The sequence below is a fragment of the Eulemur rufifrons genome, chromosome 20, assembly GCF_041146395.1.
Source record: "Eulemur rufifrons isolate Redbay chromosome 20, OSU_ERuf_1, whole genome shotgun sequence".
NCBI classification, from domain to species: Eukaryota; Metazoa; Chordata; class Mammalia; order Primates; family Lemuridae; genus Eulemur; species Eulemur rufifrons.
This window is the reverse complement of record NC_091002.1, coordinates 52,579,752-52,597,672: the sequence shown is the minus strand read 5'-3', so window position 1 is coordinate 52,597,672 and position 17,921 is coordinate 52,579,752. Positions and strand designations below refer to the sequence as shown.

The 17,921-nt window shown below is 42.3% G+C and overlaps 1 long non-coding RNA gene across 2 annotated transcripts in view; it reads right to left on the bottom strand.

Moving 5' to 3' along the window:
- Positions 1–2,052: 2,052 nt before the first annotated feature.
- LOC138401138 (uncharacterized) overlaps positions 2,053–17,921 on the bottom strand; it is a 53,005-nt gene continuing 37,136 nt past the window's right edge. The window contains exons 3-5 of one of the 2 annotated variants that reach the window (XR_011236423.1): positions 6,230–6,312; positions 3,623–3,711; positions 2,053–2,320 (exon numbers count right to left, since the gene is read on the bottom strand). This is a non-coding gene — a long non-coding RNA (uncharacterized lncRNA). The remainder of the gene's footprint in view (positions 2,321–3,622; positions 3,712–6,229; positions 6,313–17,921) is intronic. The other variant, XR_011236422.1, reaches the window with a different exon arrangement.

Genomic DNA, 17,921 nt, shown 5'->3' with positions numbered 1-17,921 from the left:
CACCAGCTATAGTAGCTCCTCAGAAGAGTCAGCCTGTCCTTTGCAGCAAGGCATTGACTTCTCCAGCTATGAAAGTCTCAGATGGTATCCCCTAACAGAAGACTATGTCTTCTACATTAAAAATCTGTTGTTTAGTGTATCACTCTTTATGAATTATCCTAGCTAAATGTTATGGATAACTTGCTACAGCTTATCCATCATCACTTGCTCCTTCACCTTGCACTTTTATAATATGGAGATGGCTTCATTACTTAAGGCTCATGCACCAACTTGTAGCTTCATACTTTTCTTCTGCAGCTTCCTCACCTCTCTGCCTTCATGGAATTCAAGAGAGGAGCCTTCTCTAAATTAGGTTTTGGCTGAAGGGAATGTTGTAGCCGGGGTGATCTATCCAGAGCACACAAACTTTCTCTGTATCAGCAATAAAGCTGTTTTGCTTTTTTGTCATTCATGTGTTCACTAGAGTGGCACTTTGCATTTCCTTGAAGAACTTGCCCTTTGCAGCCACAGCTGGGCTAACTGGTGTGGGGGGCCTTGCTTTCCCTGAGTTTTGAAATGTCTTCCTCATTTTTTGTAGAGATGGAGCCTGTCTACCTTGCCCATGCTGGTCTCAAAACTCCTGGCCTCAAGTGATCCTTCTGCCTCAGCTTCCTGAAGTGCTAGGATTACAGGTGTGAGCCACTGTACCCACTGGCCATGATTTTGATTATATGTTCTTATTTATAAAATAAGCTAACAAGTACAAAATTGTTGGCATAAATAATTTGAGGCCTAAAATGATATTCTTTTCCTCCATAGAAGTCTTACTTTCATTTCTTCCAGGTGCCGGGGAGAACTCATGACCCAAGATCATCTCAATCTGATTTAGGGACTAAATTTTGAAGCTGAGTTACAGCCCTTCTGGGGAACATGTATTTCTAGTTCAAACTTGTTCTCCTCAAGTACAGCCCACTGGGGTCCAAACTCCCATGCTGAAAATTTACCAAGACCCCATGCTCCCCGGCTTCAATGCTATCAAAATGGCCCATGCACTCCTAGCTTCCCCTCTGCAAATAATACTGGGGGAGAGTACCCCCAAACACTGGGCATACTTTGAGACCCCTCTTTGTACTCTTATCCAGTAAGTCATCATTATCTTGATAGCTCATCCATGCCTTCAAGCAGATTTTTTTTTTTTAATATTTATTCAGCTTTTCTAGTTGTTCTCAGTGGACAGTTGGCTTCAGTCATCCGCACACCTATAACCGGAAACAGAAGTCTCTCCTATGTTGTAAAAAGGTATTGTATATGTTCACTTGTGGTCATTTTAAAATATATAAACAAATTCTTTGATATGCCTTTCTTTAAGAGGTGGGGTTAAATTTCCCTCCCCTTGAGTATGAGTTGCATGTAGTGACCTTCATCTACTAGAATGTGGCAAAATGATGGATTGTGACTCCTGAGGGTGGGTCAGAGCAGCTTCCCCCTTGCTCTCTTGCTCAGGGGAGGCCAGCTGCCACAGTGTAAAGGGATTCAAAGAGTCCTGTGGAGAGGCCCATGCAGTAAGGCATTGAGGCCTCTTGCCAACAGCCATGTGAATGAGCCGTCTTAGGAGACCCTCCAGGCTCAGTGTGGCCTCTGGATGACTACGGTCCAGGCCAACTTCTTTACTGCAACATGAAAGACTCTGAACGCAAACTACCCAGTTAAGCCAGCCTTGAATCTTAATCTGCAAACTGTGAGATGACGAATGTTAAACCAAGCAATTTTGGGGTAAATGGTTTTATATTAATAGTAATATGTTTGTTTTTAAATTTTATATTTTATTATTTGTAATTTAATATTCATTTTATGTGAAAAAAGAAATCAATAGCTTAAAATTTTAAAGTAATATTTAAATAAAAAAGAATATGTTGTATGATCTCTGCTTCCAGTTAGGAATAAAAACAAAGAGTTTTTCAGAACGGATGAAGTCATTTCCACAATAGTGTTAACAGATAAGCCATTCAGAAACCCTTTAGGATTTATTCTTACTTCCTGAAGAGCTTCTATAATATGGTCTCTATGCAAAGTGAAAACATACATGAGCATTTGTCTTTTCCAAAGTAACACAATCTGACTATAGCTAAGTTATTGAATGGAACTATGCTTTTACATAAAAAGCTTAAAACCAATTAAAATATAATTTTAGTTCTTACCTGCTGACTTCTGGATGTAGTTCAGCCAGTCACTTCCTGATCTTGGTGAAACTACGCAAGTTCAATGTATTTGGAAGTATAAATCTAAAAGGTGCATCAGGTAATAATGTAGCAGATTCAATTTGTTTACAATTCTTGACACCCTAAATAAGCATTTTAAAAGTTTTCTTAAAACCATGACATAGTGATAATCCAGCTTATTCAATTAAAATAAATTTTAAAATTATAAATGAAATAAATTGCTCTGAAATTTTTCCTTTAAGATTATTTATACCAAGTAAATTTACTTCAGTGGTGTTCAGGGCTATGTATTAAGAAAACATGCCCAACATAATTTTTTATAGTAATGATAAAGTCTATGAGACTATGTCTAAATCAGCCTTCCTCAACTGGGATTCTTCCTCTGAACCCCAGAACAGAGCAAAAGGTGTAACTATTTTCTCAACCCTCCCAAAGACAGGACATAACCAACCCACCTGATAAAGGTTGGTCTGAAGAGTAATTATAAATATTCTATATTTTATTTACTAAATACTTTATGTAATGAACACAAACTACATGCCCAGAATTGTATCACTGGTTATGAGGGGAGGGGGGACTAGTAATATAAAGTGTAGCCTCCTTCACTTGTGAAAGATAAAATTAAAATGATCAATTAGTTACCAATAACCATGCAAATAGACTATAAATGGTGTGAAACCACTGTAAATCCTGCAAAAATTCAACAAAGGAAGGGCTCAGACTTTAAATCCTAGATGAAAAGTCAGGGCAAAATACATAAAATATTAGCTCTGTCACACCAGAATATTACATTTTACTTATTGCCATTATCTCTCCCACTAGATTTAAGCTTCATATAAAAGCACAGATTTTTATCTATTTTGTTCACTGTTGCTTTCCCAGTTCCTAGAATAATGTACACAGTTGGTATGTAATAACTCTTTGTTCAGTAAATAAGTGAAAAGATTGGAATGTGATAGTTTAAAGTGATAGTTGAAACCACAGAAAAAATGAGCTCTCCAAGAAAAAGCCAAATTACTGGTATGTAATAGCAATGATAATAGCTGTACTTACTGAGTACATCCTCAGTACATTGTACTAAGAATTTTTCCATATTAAGCTCATTTAAACTTATAAATATTTGAGGTAAGAACTATTATCCTCATTTTAAGACAAAAAGCTCAGAGAGTGAGATAGCTCTCGCAGAGTCACAGGATGAGCAGGAGGCAGAGCAAACCTCCATCATTTTCCACATCGTGTTTAAAACCTCAGTGAGGTACAGATGAGGGCATAAAAAAATAAAATGACTACCTTTTATGGTTTTAATAATTATGAGATAACATTAGCTATAAAAAGTGATGAAAGTATAATAATTAGTTACTTAAAGAGTAGCACTATTCAAGAATAAAGAAGAAAAAAAAGACTGGAAAGCAGCAGGCCCCCACCTTTTTGGCACCATTCATTTCCTTCACAGCCATCTTTATATCACCATTTTTTGGTTTTTTTTTTTTTTTGGAAAGCAAGAGTTGCATATCTAAAATAGAAAAGCAGAAAACCAAAAGGTTTTTCATTGACTTTAAATTACCTCAAACCTAATTTTGTAACCACTGGCTCAAATATAGTTTTCACAACAATAAATGCTCTTATAAAGGTTGATATATTAAGCCGGGTGCAGTAGCTCACATCTGTGATCCTAGCACCCTGGGAGGCCAAGGCGGGTGGATCGCTCAAGGTCAGGAGTTCGAGACCAGCCTGAGCAAGAGCGAGACCCCATCTCTACTAAAAATAGAAAGAAATAATATGGACAGCTAAAAATATATATATAGAAAAAATTAGCCAGGCATGGTGGCACATGCCTGTAGTCCCAGCTACTCAGGAGGCTGAGGCAGAAGGATTGCTTGAGCTCAGACTAGGCTGATGCCACGGCACTCTAGCCTGGTCAACAGAGTGAGACTCTGTCTGGAAAAAAAAAAAAAAATTTGATATACTTAGCTTGAAATCAGGAATAATGTTTATTTAGGATAACTAAATAAAAACCAAATTAAAGATGAGAAATAAAAGACACTAAGCATTTCTCATGAATTATCTCCTATTAATTTTATATTAAAATTTAATGTAAAACATTTGCAAAGCTGATATATGATAAAGTTGCAGAAATTAGCAATCTGGGGACTATTTACACTAAAAAAGTTAAAATTAATTCCTATGTTCAAACAACCTCCAGATGACTCAAAGGCTTGCAATGTGAAAGTCAAAATTTAAAATGTTTGCCAGAATATTTAAGAGAATATCTTTATGGCCTTGTTGTGGGGAAATATTTAGACCAAAAAAAAAACAACAACAAAAAGTTGGAACATCGAATCAGAATTTTAACCATATAATTGAGAAAGTCAGGCAAGAGCTATTCCTATAAAAGCACCAGACCTAGAGAGTGTCAGTGGAAGGATACATACCAAATCTGAAAAGTGGTTGTTTTCAAATGATGGGACTATGGATAATTTTTTATAACCTCCTTGTATTTTTGCGTTTAATTGTATTTTGTAAATTTCCACACAGTATGTATAATACTTAAGAAAAGAAAACCCCACAGTTTGTTTTAAGGATTCAACAAGATACTAAAAGAGTCTTTCACATCAGGTAAATACTACTAGCATTATAATACTACTTTAATGAAATGTATTAATACCACATTAATGAGTAAAATTTAGAAAGCATATACTCTTAGGTGACTCCATTAAATAAAATTAAACACCTATTTTTTAACAAATTTCAACCCCAACTATAAACAGGATTCTCTCTTAATTGATAAAGATTTTCATATCTGAAATGAACAGCCATCATTTTTTATCAGCAGACAGTAAAGGTATTTCCATCACCACTGTGATTTGAATGATCTGACAATGTCACAAAATAGAAAGTAGCAACATACAGATTGGAAGAGATTATATATAGATGATGTAGCTATCTACCTGAAAAGTATACAAGTGTCATCTGAAAAGTAATTAAACTCAGAAATAATAGAATACAATTTTCTGAGCATCTACTATGTGCCCGGCTTTACTCCTAGTGCTTTACAAACTTAACTCATAGTAGTTTCACAACATCGCTATGACAGTACTATCAACCTCACTTTATAGACAAAGAGGAGGCTGAGGTACAAAAAGGTCAAGTAAATTGCCCAAATTTATTCATCAAGTTGCTGACAGACCTGGGAATTGAGCCGAAGTTATCTCTTTCTGGAGCCCGTTCTCCTTAACTAAGGCAGTCTACATTCCCTGTGAAACAGTGCGTAACAAGATAAAGTACACGGAAGTCAGTCAGTCTGCTACATACCATTAATAACAAGCTACAAAGTATAATCCAAGAAAGATCTGATTAAGAACAGCACGGGCCGGGCGCGGTGGCTCACGCCTGTAATCCTAGCACTCTGGGAGGCCGAGGTGGGCAGATCGTTTGAGCTCAGGAGTTTGAGACCAGCCTGAGCAAGAGCGAGACCCCATCTCTACTAAAAATAGAAAGAAATTATATGGACAGCTAAAAATATATATAGAAAAAATTAGCCGGGCATGGTGGTGCATGCCTGTAGTCCCAGGTACTCGGGAGGCTGAGACAGGAGGATCGCTTGAGCTCAGGAGTTTGAGGTTGCTGTGAGCTAGGCTGACGCCACGGCACTCACTCTAGCCTGGGCAACAGAGTGAGACTCTGTCTCAAAAAAAAAAAAAAAAAAAAAAGAACAGCACGAACTAATGACTGCAGCTATTTGTCTATAATGACTGCAACTATTTGTCTGCATGGCCCCTTATACTAGCCTGGGACCCTCCTGTGGGAATGGCCTTTGACTTTATCCCCACTGCGGCTGATGTCTGGTACAGAACCTCTAGTGAGCAGTGGGCACACAGTAATGCACATTGGACTGAATTCGGGAAACACACCTGTAATTAGTAGAAGAATCATAAACTGAAATTTCAGAAACTAGGTATTTCTGGAAATGAGACCTTCAATCAGCCTAAAAAAAGAAATAATATGAAGTTCAAAAAGAAATCTTGGCATACCTCAGATACTGAAGGGCAGAGGCCACCAACATGTACCAAATAACCTTTATCTCTTCGTAAGGGTTCAGCATACATTTCTGCTTCTAGAAAAACAGAATATACCACAGAAATGATCATCATTGTATTGAGATGTTTAAGAGAAAATGAAAACTTGCTAAATATTTTGTGCTTTCTTTTTACTATCACAAAGCTTGTCAAAAAGTTATCAACAAATATCAGCATGACCAGACTGAAGACCAAAAGCCTGGAGTACAGTGTTAAGATTTCTGGGCCTTATTCGTATCATCTTGAAAAATAAATGGGTATGGATTAGTTGATATTAAGTCTCTCATAGCTCAAATGAATAAATTACATCTAAACGGAGTAATCAGTTACAGCTGTCCTTTGGTATCCCTGGGGGACTGGTTCTAGGACTCCCTGCAGATACCAAGATCTGAGGATGCTCAAATTCCTTATATAAAATGGCATAGTATTTGCATATAATCCACACACATCCTCCTATACACCTTAAATTACCTCTAGATTACTCATAATACCTAACACAATGTAAATTCTATGTAAATAGTTGTTATGCTGCGTTGTTTAGGAAATAATGACAAGAAAGTTGGTTGAATCCATGAATACAGAACCCACGGGCTGACTGTACATCATGACTAAAAAAGTCTGTCATTTGTCCCCGGTTCAGAGAAGTGCTATGAGAACACTGGATGTACACAGGATCTTAACTCCTTAGTGTTAGTGCTGGCTAGAGCTAGTGGTTTCAGAGACCTCTTTACACACATTCCTTTTGTAAGGCTGGTGGCAGGCACCCCTCCCTTCCCTAATGAAAAAAGAGGCGGCTCCTCCTGTCCCTCGGTACCCGCCCCAAAACTTAAACAAATTCCTTACTCCTGGCGCCCACATCTCCTGGCTGAAGAAGCTCCCATCCCCCAACCCTAAGGACATATAAAAACCCACTCAAACTTCTGTGCCGCGCGACTTCTCGGGCCTTTCTCTCACGGGGCCTCGAACTTCGCCCGGGAGCGCCCTAATAAAGCCTCGTTGCTTTCCCCTTTTCAATTCTGTTCGTCTCTCTTTCTCTGGCGCGGCTACTTCAAAGCAACCTTACATTTGGTGCCGAAACCTGGGAGGGGCCTTTGGCTGCACCACCCCCTTCCGAGAACTCTCACTTCCCGGACCGGGCCGGACCGGGACCTCCGCTGACTGCCTTCCAGTCCCTGATTGACGACCTCGGCCTGGGTGAGTCTCCCCGTATTATCCCAACCCGGATCCCCCAGGAGCCTCCGTTCCTTCCGGGAATCTGTTCCCTCTCCGTTAAACCGTGGGCCCACGTGGGAGGCTCCCCCGTTCCGGGGCTGGGGCTATTCGGGGACGCCTGAATTCCTCTCACCCCTTTCCGTGCCGGCACACTAGTCTCGGGCGGAGACGTCCCCCCAGGCTTTTGCTGCCTCCATAGCCAGGATACGGTTCCTGGCTGTTTCCCCATCCGGGTTGAGGTGACATGGGTGACCAAAATTCCCCACGAGACGCCCCTGGGGTGTCTGCTGGCCAATCTGAAGGCCCTGGATTTAGGCATCCGGCCCAAGCGCCTCATTCTTTACTGCAACACTGCCTGGCCAACATATAAATTGGACAGTGACTCCCAATGGCCTGAAAATGGGACTTTCAGTTCCAATATTCTGCAAGACCTTAATAATTTTTGTCACAGGAATGGCAAATAGTCGGAGATCCCATATGTCCAAGCCTTTTTCTGTTTGCGCTCCCGTCCTTCTCTCTGTCTGACCTGCCACCCTGCACAGGTCCTCCTTGTGCTGGATCCCCCACCCCCCTCCGCCTCTTCTCCCTCTAACTCTCCCCCGGACGTCTCTTCAGACGCCCCTTCTGCTTTCTCCGATCCACCCGACTCCCTCAGCCCTCCCCCGACTCGACCTCCACCACACCCACAGGCGCCCGCCCATCCTCCCACATCTCCCAGCCGCTCTGCCGATGTCTCCCGTCAGCCGGCACACTCACTCCCACGCAAACCCCTCGGACCAGCCCCTCCTCTGTCCGATACAGGAGGTGGCCGGCGCCGAAGGGCTTGTACGCATACATGCTCCCTTCTCCTTTCTGACCCTTCTCAGATTGAAAAGTGCCTAAACTCAGGGAAATCACTCAACAGGCAGACAAAAACCCTGCGGCCTTTCTCAGCCGCCTTACAGATGCCCTTATCCAACATACCCGCCTAGAGCCTACCTCCCCCGTGGGGACTGCTGTCCTTACAACTCACTTTATTACTCAGTCCTCCCCTGACATCAGAAAGAAACACAAAAAAGGCAGAGGAGGGCCCTCAGACCCCTGCCGAGACCTGGTGAATATGGCATTTAAAGTGTTTAAATCCCGAGATGAACAGGCAGAGGCCCAAAGGGAGGCCCGTGTCCGCCAAAAGGCACACCTGCAGGCCCAAGCCTTGTTTGCAGCCCTGAGGCCGGGGAGACCCGAGAAGCCATCGACCTCGTCTAAGGTGACCAGCCGCGCTCCGCCAGGCACCTACTTCAAGTGCGGTAAGGAAGGCCACTGGGCCAAGTGGTGCCGGCAGCCACTTCCACCCACGACGCCTTGCCCGGCTGTGGTCAAGAGGGACACTGGAAAAGTGACTGCCCCTTGGGACAGAAGTCCGGAGGGTCAGTCCTTCCATCCCTAGACCTGCCGATGGCAGCTTGGGGTCTGGCTGCCGAAGACTGAAGAGACCCCGACTCAATGACCCCATCACCCTTGCCGAGCCCAGGGTAACAATCAAGGTAGCGGGTAAGGCAGTGTCCTTTCTGGTTGACACGGGGGATACCTACTCTGTCCTGCCTTCCTTTTCAGGCCCTACTTATCCTTCCCAGGTGTCGGTTGTGGGTATTGATGGCAATCCCTCTCGACCCGCCACCACCGGTCCCCTAACTTGTCTAATAGATGACCATCCCATCACCCATTCCTTCCTTATCATGCCCTCCTGTCCCACTCCACTTTTGGGAAGGGACTTATTAACCAAGCTGGGCACCATCCTCCACTTTTCCTCTGGAACTTCCACCCTCCTTCTATCTCTCTCTCTCTCTCTCTCTCTCTCTCCAGATTCCTCAGCTCCGCCCACAGCCTCTCCCGCTTTACCGAGTCCTACATACCTCCTCCCACCAGAACTCATAGACCCCCAGGTTTGGGACACCTCCACCCCAGTGGTGGCCACACACCACACCCCCGTCCTCATTCGACTCAAAGACCCCTCATCCTTCCCTTCCCGGCCACGGTTCCCTATTTCACCAACCCACCACAGAGGTCTAAAACCCATCATAGAACGTCTTCTGCGCGAAAAACTTTTAATTCCAACTGACTCTCCCTATAACACACCCATTCTCCCGGTAAGAAAGCCAAATGGGTCATACCGGCTAGTCCAGGACCTCAGACTCATTAACGAGGCAGTTGTCCCCATACACCCTGTGGTGCCTAATCCCTACACTTTACTCTCTCATATTCCACCCTCCACCACCCATTTTTCTGTCCTGGACCTCAAGGATGCTTTCGTCACCATTCCTTTAGACCCAGCCAGCTACAATCTCTTTGCCTTTACATGGGAAGATCTCGACACGAACATGTCTCGACAACTCACTTGGACTGTCCTGCCCCAGGGGTTCAGGGACAGCCCCCACCTCTTTGGTCAGGCTCTTGCCCAGGATCTTCTTCAGTGCCCCTTACAACCAAGCACTGTCCTCCAATATGTGGACGATTTATTACTCTGCAGACCCTCATACTCCGACAGCCACACACACACTGCCTCTCTACTCAACTTCCTTGCCCCTAAGGGCTACCGGGTGTCCCCCTCCAAAGTTCAGCTGTCTAAGCCTACTGTCACTTACCTTGGACTTAGTCTCACCCCTACTTCCTGTCATCTCACTGTTGATCACCAGCAGGCCCTCCTCGACCTCCAGCCTCCCACCACTGCGGAACAAATTCTATCCTTCCTTGGGTTTGTTGGTTTCTTCCAACACTGGATCCTCACTTTTCTCTCCTTGCCAAACCCCTCTATGAGGCAGCACGTGATGCCTCTGCTGGCCCTCTCTTAAACCCTCAGGCTGTCTCTCGCGCATTCCTAAAACTTCGAGACTCTCTCCTACAAGCACCTCCTCTAAGACTCCCTCATCCTGAAAAACCCTTTAACCTCTACACGGATGAGCACCAGAGCCTGGCCCTCGGAGTCTTCACCCAACCTCTGGGACCTACTCCCATGTCCACCCCAGTGGCCTACTTATCCAAACAGCTGGACACCACAGTCCGTGGCTGGCCACCCTGCCTCCGCGCCTTAGCAGCAGCCACTGCTCTCACCAGGGAGGCCCTGAAACTCTCCCTGGGACAGAACTTATATGTCTTCTCCACCCACCGTTTACAGGACCTTCTGACTCACCGCTCTTTAGCCCTCCTCACGCCATCTAGACTACAGGAATTCCATCTCTTTTTTATTGAAAATCCCACCATTACTTTATCACAGTCCCCGACTCTAAACCCTGCCACTCTGCTCCCCATTCCCTGTTTACCCTGTCCTCACACTCCTGCTCAGAAATGGTTGAAGTCTTCACTACCCCTAGACCCGATCAGTCAGACAAGCCACTTCCTACAGCGGACTCAACTTTCTTTGTTGATGGCAGCTCTGTCACAGGTGAGGACGGCAAACGCCGGGCGGCCTATGCCATTATCTCTGCCTCTCAGGTAATAAAAGCCTCCCGACTTCCGGAGGGCACCACCTCCCAAAAGGCAGAACTCATTGCTCTCACCCGAGCCTTTCACCTAGCCCAAGGCAGGAGTGTAAATATTTACACAGACTCCAAGTATGTGTTTATGATGGCTCACTGCCATGCTGCCATATGGAGAGAACGGGGCTTTCTCTCCACCAAGGGCTCCCCTGTTATTAACGCCACCCTTATCCTCAGTCTCCTCGAGGCCCTTCAGTTACCCACCCAATTAGCTATCATACACTGCAAGGGACACCAGACGGATGGGTCCCCCGTCGCTAAGGGAAACAACTATGCTAATACTGTTGCCCATAGTCTAACATTCCCAAAATATCCTAGTCTGGCTCCTCTTCTTTTCCTTCCCATTCCTTCCCTCCAGCCTCGCTACACTCCAGAGGAGCGCAACAGCCTTCTCACCCAAGGGGGATCAACCACCACTGAAGGGTGGGTCCTTCTTAAGGATGGCAAGCTGGCTCTCCCTAAGGCATGGGCCCTAAAACTCATTGGCCAGGTCCACTCTTCACCTCATATTGGCACTAAGGGCCTCTTCCACCTCTTACAGCCTCTATTTTCACACCCTGCCCTATATTCTCTCATCAAAACTGTTTGCTCGAACTGTGACATCTGTGCCTCTGTTAACCCTCAAGGGGCTTCAAACCCCCTGTATCCACCCACCAGATGCGTGGTCACCTCCCTGGACAAGACTGGCAGGTCGATTTCACCCATATGCCACCTCACAGGCGTTTCAAATATCTTTTAACACTGGTAAATACCTTTACGGGGTGGGTTAAAGCCTTTCCCACTGCCAGTGAAACTGCTGCTGTTGTTGCCTCCACTCTCATTACTGAAATTATCCCACGCTTTGGCCTTCCTTCCTCCATTCAGTCTGACAGTGGCCCTGCTTTTGTTTCTAAGGTTGTTCATCAGGTCTGTGAGGCTCTCCATGTCGAGTGAAAACTTCATGTTCCCTGCAGGCCTCAGTCCTCAGGAAAGGTTAAAAGGGCTAACAGACTAATCAAAGACCACCTCACCAAACTCATTATTGAGACCCGCCAAGCATGGTTTGACCTTTTGCCGTTAGCTCTCACCCGGATCAGGGCAGCCCCCCGACATCCTACCTACCTTAGCCCTTTCGAACTCATGTATGGCCGGCCTTTTCTCATTAAGCACCATCTTCCAGCCCGGCCCCCACCTTTGGCCTCCTATCTCTCATATCTCTCCCTCAGACAACTTCTCCAGGCCCACGCAGACAGATACCTACCTCAGCCTCCAGAGACTGACTCAGATATCTCTCACACAGATATCCTCGACCCTTGAGACCAGCGTTGGAAAGTTAAAGTCACAGGAAAAGTATACTGAAAAATACACGACTATTACCCTTCAGCGACTATTCACGTCAGCCGTGAATGCGTCCTGGCCCACCAGACACAGGTTCAAATATCTATCAATATGCTGGAAGCAGAACCAACTCTAGCAGGACAACTTTCCTGCCGCCCTAAACATCCCCCTCTTACCTCCTGGCTAAATATTATTCAACCTACCCTCGCCTTCTTAAAACTCCTCCAAAATAATCTGTAATGTCTCCCACTGTTTTCTCTGTGCCTCCCTTCAGTGACTCCCTACTGGCCGCTGTTCCCCTAAACTTTTCTTACCCTTAAAAGACTCCCTCATCGGGTCCCTCATGCTCCACTCCACTCACTCGAGTTCCCCTATGGGAACCTGAGCCCACAGGCTACCTTATGTGGATCACATATGCTTTCTCACCACCCTCACTGACCCCAACCTACAACTTCATGGACGCTGTCTCACTAACCGTACTATGACCATGACCACCTCTTCTGCTCCGGGACAGTTCTTCTGGTGCAATGGAACACTTACCCGCTACGTCAATATGTCCACCCCGGGTCCTTGTTTCCCTGTCATGGTCATCCCTCAATTAACTCTATACGGTGAGTCTGAATTTGGGTGGCTTCTCCCGGGACCCCGCTCAAAATGAGCCATCTTCTTGCCAGTCATGATAGGTCTCAACTTGGTCTCCTCCATCGCAGCCTCAGGGCTTGCGGGAGGCGCCCTGGGCCACAGTATTATTTCTGCCCAAGACTTTGCAGATCGCCTACAGCTATCCCTGGAAACCACGTCGTCCACGTCACTAACTTCCCTGCAGAGACAACCGACTTCTCTGGCTCAGTTTCTCCAACGCCACCTGCAGAAATTATCCAGAGTAGCAGTAAACCAGATGCTTCTTCCCCCCTACTCTCCTCTTCCAGTCACCCCTCCACCAGCTGACTCCAGCCCATAGCCCCCACTACGCCCCTCAAAAGCAGGAAGTAGCCAGAAAGACCATGACACCCTATTATCATTAAAAGGCCAGAATGTAAGGCTGGTGGCAGGCACCCCTCCCTTCCCTAATGAAAAAAGAGGCGGCTCCTCCTGTCCCTCGGTACCCGCCCCAAAACTTAAACAAAGAAATTCCTTACTCCTGGCGCCCACATCTCCTGGCCGAAGAAGCTCCCATCCCCCAACCCTAAGGACATATAAAAACCCACTCAAACTTCTGTGCCACGCGACTTCTCGGGTCTCTCTCTCACGGGGCCCGCGAACTTCGCCTGGGAGCACCCTAATAAAGCCTCGTTGCTTTCCCCTTTTCAATTCTGTTCATCTTTCTTTCTCTGGTGCCAGCTACTTCAAAGAAACTTTACACCTTTGTTGGGGAAATAACGCACCAAGAAAACCTTTCAATCAGACAAATATCAACAGCAGGTATTATATAGCTTGTGATAATGTTAAGAGCACATAAGAAAAAAACAGACAAATTACTTGAGTTAGACAGCATGATTTTGGAAACCAGAAATACTAGGATTATAGATAATTTTTTTTCTTGCTTGACAAAAAAATTCAAAATTCTTAGACTGTCATCTCATAGTCAATATTGTGAAGGGAACCTGGTCTGAAATCAAAGATTCACTGAATTGAGACTTGAATTACTAGCAAATCCTATACCTGGCACAGAGGGAGTACACAAATATTGTCGAATGAATCCATGAGTACTTTTACTTATGTTTTAATAATTTTTAAATAATAATGGGAGATTTGTAAATTTGATTGTGTTCATTAAGTAATAGTAGTAACAAGAGTAGCCTAGCACTTATTGAATGCTCTGCTCCAGGCAACATGCTAAGCACTTTATATACACATCACCTCACATGATTCTCCCAACCACCCCGTGAGGGAGCTATTATTAATATTATTTCCATTTTACAGATGACGATACTGAGGTCATAGGAGTTTAGGTCACAAATCTGTTAAGTATTGGTGCTAGAATTCAGGAAGAGTCTTTCATCTTTACGTAATCAATACCTAACCTTCTTCATTAACTTACTTCATTTAATTTGTTAATCTCTTTGGATTATAAATGTATTCTACAGACAAAATAGTGAAACTGCCTAGCTTTACATTTTTATATTGCAGTGAAAAAGAAGTAAAAAGCTATAGTACACTAAAGGAGTCAGAAGGTATACATTTCACCTAACCCTTCACTAACTCAATACAAAATATCTACTGGATACCCTATGGGCTGCACGCTGTACTTGGCAGTGAACAAAATCCCTGATCTTGCTGAGCTAGTATGTAAGGGTGGGAAGGCAGTGAACCAAGTAATCAATCAAGTATCAAGTAAGCAAAACACACAGTGTTGTGACAAGTGATATGGTGGAAAATAATGCAAGGAAAGAAAAAAACAGTTACAATTAAACCAGATGATATAATATTTTAAGTTGTGTATATGTATTAATATATGCATAAAGAAATGCATTGAAATGCTCACTAAAATATTCATAGTGGTTACTGAAGGTTGCAGAAACTTCAGGTAATTTTAATCTTCTTATATTTTCATATTTTATTTAAAAATCTTAGTAAGCCATTATCTATACAAGCAGAAAAAAATAAAACCATCGCTAACATGGAAAATTTAAAAACCCACAGAAACATACAGATAAAAATAAAGAGAGGTAACCGCATAACTATCACAAGAAATGATAGAATTTTCTCTAGTGCCTGTGATTATTCTAACTATTATAAGCATTTAGGGACTATCTAAAGTTGAAAATATTCCTGAAATAGATGAAATTATTAAAGTGAGGGAAAGCAAATAGTTTCCATCACTAATACCGATTTGATAGATTAGTACTGGTTACCTGAGGAAAACTGAGAAGTTGGTTTTGTTCACCAGGTAACCGCACCTGGAAAGTGTCCAGTTAGGGCTCAGTGGAAAAGAATGCAGCTTATCTACTTGCTAACTAAATCTTGGGTTTAAGCTTTTAGCAATTTTCTGCTCTTTAAAAAGTTGACCTCCAACTGGCCAATTTCTCATTTTGTATAAAGAAAAGCCGCCAACAGGAATAAAATATTGAAACAGCTCAGGCACCCAACACAGCACAGAAGCAGGTAAGTATTATTTTACAAATAGGTTAGGATTCCTCAGTAAATTGTTAAACCAACCTAGTGTAAACTTCAGATTCCATCTATCTTGTTCTATTTGATTTTCTTGTCTTCCTGAGAAGTCACCTCCTGTCAGGTTTTCTTTAGCATCAAACCAGTCTTCACTTATTTCTTGGTAATTTCTACAGTCTCATAAATTGAAAACAATGAGCTATGAATTACCTACAATGTTTAACCCTCTGAAAAGTTATCTAAAAAGCATGATGACTCACGATGATAATTACTTGTTTTATATACAAATCTAAAGATGAATATTAAGCAAAATAAGAGAACCAAGCATAAAGCTTTTGTGAGAACGGATTTCAGCAGTCCCGGAATAAAAAGTTCTTTTCAGTTTGAGTGATCTGCTTCCTAGTTTCCCTTTAATTAATATTGATTCCCAGTTTATTAAAACTGTTACTTTTCTGATTTTTCAATTGTTATTTATTGGAAAGAAGACATTACCTTTATGTACAGAATAAGAGAAAACTTCTTTAAAAGGACTAAGTAGTGCTGCAGCTCTTTATATCATTAAAATTAATGATCTTTCGGAATGACCATAATCTCTTTTCATAGAGGAGAAAACTAAAAAAATGTACACAATTTACAGAGATACAATTAGACACAAGAAAGAAAGTTTTCAAATTGGAAACATGAAGCAGAAGAATAAAAGTCCATATTATTATTCAGCATTATCGGATATATCAGGTGACTTTAAAGACAAGTCAAGCAAAAATAAGAACATACTTAACATTCACAATCAGAATGATGCCATTGCAGTCAATTAAAAATATCTATTTTGATTTAATGAATAAACACTAGAGATATTTTATTTTATTTTATTTTTTATTTATTTTTTTTTTTTTGAGACAGAGTCTCACTCTGTTGCCCAGGCTAGAGTGAGTGCCGTGGCGTCAGCCTAGCTCACAGCAACCTCAAACTCCTGAGCTCAAGCGATCCTCCTGTCTCAGCCTCCCGAGTAGCTGGGACTACAGGCATGCGCCACCATGCCCGGCTAATTTTTTCTATATATATTTTTAGCTGTCCATATAATTTCTTTCTATTTTTAGTAGAGGTGGGGTCTCGCTCATTGCTCAGGCTGGTCTCGAACTCCTGAGCTCAAACGATCCGCCCACCTCGGCCTCCCAGAGTGCTAGGATTACAGGCGTGAGCCACCGCACCCGGCCTACTAGAGATATTTTAAACCTTGACTGTTTTCTGGCAACTGTGAAAGATATTTTTATACTAACTTTTATCATCAACTTTCAGTTGATCAAAGTCTACATTTATATCACCATTTTTTAAACCATCTTTCTTGGGTGATGTATTTTGTTTAGGATGACTACTGTCAGATAACAAAGATATCTGAGGATTAAGATAATAAAAAACAGTAATAAGGACTAGCAATTATTGCGCTCTTACTATGTGACAGGCACTCTTCACTGGCATTATTTAGCCCGTACAATAATGAAGGCTATGAGAGTAAAACCATCAACTTGACTTCACAGATGAGAAAACTGAATCTAAGAAACTCATTGCGCCAAGCCACAGTTAACAAGAATTAGGATTTGAATCCAGTCTGTGTATAGTTACTATGTGCTAACACTAGTATTTTGGAAAGTGTGGCAGATACACACTAGAAGTACTTGAGATAACTTTGGGAGGTATATATAAATATTAATAGCATTAACCTTTAACAGTTATGCATTTAATTTAGTGTATGCTTATGTATATCTTTTATTTATGGGAAGTAATATTTCTTATATGTAAGAGTGAATTATTCTTCACACTTAAATTTTTGTGAAAAGGAGAATCATTTGAAGAAAAATACAGAATAACATTACAGGTAACATAGGGCTATGGTAAATTGTGAAGATGGTACATGAATTGCTGAAATTTAGAAATACTATACTACACTATATTGGCTTTCATGCATAACTAGTTAATTTAATGAGACAGGGACTAAAACGTAATCCCAACTTAAAATAGATATTGTTTTATAGCCAAAAGTATGATTATAAAAATTGTTACAACTACATCTTGTACTTTTAAAAATAATTTATTCTTCCTAAATAAGCAGGTTATACCATTGGTACCACTGCAATCAAAATAAAGCCCTTGAGAATTATCATATAGTACTAAATGTATAAATTGTTTAAGCAAAGTATTAATACGTAAGAAATTTAAGTACATGAAAATCTAGTTATGAATCTGTTAATTCTTTGTGGATAACTGAGTTTTTTAAAAAACGAATTTAACAATAGAAGAATTTGTTAAAACAATTTACTTTTTATCATTCATGTTAGTAGAAAGGAACATATATTAATGAAGTATTTCACTTTGGACTTGGGAATCCATCTTGGGGGATTACCTAAGACCACTCAAAGAATGAAACCTTAAAGTTAAGACCAAAGTCAGAAAAGCAGAAATAAACTTCAGCTTTCCTATTCCATTGCCTCCTGGCCTGA